Source organism: Babylonia areolata, unplaced genomic scaffold (genome assembly GCF_041734735.1).
Source record: "Babylonia areolata isolate BAREFJ2019XMU unplaced genomic scaffold, ASM4173473v1 tig00013784, whole genome shotgun sequence".
In the NCBI taxonomy this organism is placed as follows: domain Eukaryota; kingdom Metazoa; phylum Mollusca; class Gastropoda; order Neogastropoda; family Buccinidae; genus Babylonia; species Babylonia areolata.
In genome coordinates this window covers 20,001-22,500 of record NW_027468418.1, presented here as the reverse complement: position 1 = coordinate 22,500, position 2,500 = coordinate 20,001, and positions in this window count along the sequence as shown.

The window sequence follows — 2,500 nt, the reverse complement described above, 5'->3', positions numbered from 1 at the left end:
GCAGGTAAAGGTTGTGGATAAAAAGTAAACGCGCTGTGGAGAATTGCCCAAATCGTTCAGGCGCCGTGAAAAAAAGAAAGACGTAGTCGTCAACGTCTGGTCCCGTCAATGGCGAAGGGCGTTTTCTCTCAACTTTGGCATGCTCGCTGAGGAAAAGGCAGGTAAAGGTTGTGGATAAAAGTCCGAAGAACCTCGCTACAATTGCCAAAATCTTTCCGCTGCCATTCAAAAATGGACTACTCCTCCACACCTCCTCCCGTCCATGCCAAACGGCGTTTTCTCTCAACTTTGGCATGCTCGGAGAGAAAAAAAGGCAGGTAAAGGTTGTGGATAAAAAAGTAAAAAATTGCCAAAATACTTTCTGGGCCCTCAAAAAAAGGCCTACTCCTCAACGCCTGCTCCCGTCCATGCCGAACCGCGTTTTCTATCAACTTTGGCATGCTCGGAGAGAGAAAAAAGGAAAAAAAGAAAAAAAAGGTCCAGTAAAGGTTGTGGATAAAAGTAACCGGCTTTGGAGAATTGCCTGAATCCTTCCGGCGCTGTGAAAAAAAAAGACCAAAAAAAAGACCTGGTCGTCAACGCCTGCTCCTGTCCATGCCAAACGGCGTTTTCCTCTCAACTTTGGCATGCTCGCTGAGGAAAAGGCAGGTAAAGGTTGTGGATAAAAAGTAAACGCGCTGTGGAGAATTGCCCAAATCGTTCAGGCGCCGTGAAAAAAAGAAAGACGTAGTCGTCAACGTCTGGTCCCGTCAATGGCGAAGGGCGTTTTCTCTCAACTTTGGCATGCTCGCTGAGGAAAAGGCAGGTAAAGGTTGTGGATAAAAGTCCGAAGAACCTCGCTACAATTGCCAAAATCTTTCCGCTGCCATTCAAAAATGGACTACTCCTCCACACCTCCTCCCGTCCATGCCAAACGGCGTTTTCTCTCAACTTTGGCATGCTCGGAGAGAAAAAAAGGCAGGTAAAGGTTGTGGATAAAAAAGTAAAAAATTGCCAAAATACTTTCTGGGCCCTCAAAAAAAGGCCTACTCCTCAACGCCTGCTCCCGTCCATGCCGAACCGCGTTTTCTATCAACTTTGGCATGCTCGGAGAGAGAAAAAAGGAAAAAAAGAAAAAAAAGGTCCAGTAAAGGTTGTGGATAAAAGTAACCGGCTTTGGAGAATTGCCTGAATCCTTCCGGCGCTGTGAAAAAAAAAGACCAAAAAAAAGACCTGGTCGTCAACGCCTGCTCCTGTCCATGCCAAACGGCGTTTTCCTCTCAACTTTGGCATGCTCGCTGAGGAAAAGGCAGGTAAAGGTTGTGGATAAAAAGTAAACGCGCTGTGGAGAATTGCCCAAATCGTTCAGGCGCCGTGAAAAAAAGAAAGACGTAGTCGTCAACGTCTGGTCCCGTCAATGGCGAAGGGCGTTTTCTCTCAACTTTGGCATGCTCGCTGAGGAAAAGGCAGGTAAAGGTTGTGGATAAAAGTCCGAAGAACCTCGCTACAATTGCCAAAATCTTTCCGCTGCCATTCAAAAATGGACTACTCCTCCACACCTCCTCCCGTCCATGCCAAACGGCGTTTTCTCTCAACTTTGGCATGCTCGGAGAGAAAAAAAGGCAGGTAAAGGTTGTGGATAAAAAAGTAAAAAATTGCCAAAATACTTTCTGGGCCCTCAAAAAAAGGCCTACTCCTCAACGCCTGCTCCCGTCCATGCCGAACCGCGTTTTCTATCAACTTTGGCATGCTCGGAGAGAGAAAAAAGGAAAAAAAGAAAAAAAAGGTCCAGTAAAGGTTGTGGATAAAAGTAACCGGCTTTGGAGAATTGCCTGAATCCTTCCGGCGCTGTGAAAAAAAAAGACCAAAAAAAAGACCTGGTCGTCAACGCCTGCTCCTGTCCATGCCAAACGGCGTTTTCCTCTCAACTTTGGCATGCTCGCTGAGGAAAAGGCAGGTAAAGGTTGTGGATAAAAAGTAAACGCGCTGTGGAGAATTGCCCAAATCGTTCAGGCGCCGTGAAAAAAAGAAAGACGTAGTCGTCAACGTCTGGTCCCGTCAATGGCGAAGGGCGTTTTCTCTCAACTTTGGCATGCTCGCTGAGGAAAAGGCAGGTAAAGGTTGTGGATAAAAGTCCGAAGAACCTCGCTACAATTGCCAAAATCTTTCCGCTGCCATTCAAAAATGGACTACTCCTCCACACCTCCTCCCGTCCATGCCAAACGGCGTTTTCTCTCAACTTTGGCATGCTCGGAGAGAAAAAAAGGCAGGTAAAGGTTGTGGATAAAAAAGTAAAAAATTGCCAAAATACTTTCTGGGCCCTCAAAAAAAGGCCTACTCCTCAACGCCTGCTCCCGTCCATGCCGAACCGCGTTTTCTATCAACTTTGGCATGCTCGGAGAGAAAAAAAGGAAAAAAGAAAAAAAAGGCAGTAAAGGTTGTGGATAAAAAACCAAAATACTTTCTGGGCCCTCAAAAAAAGGCCTACTCCTCAACGCCTGCTCCCGTCCATGCCGAACCG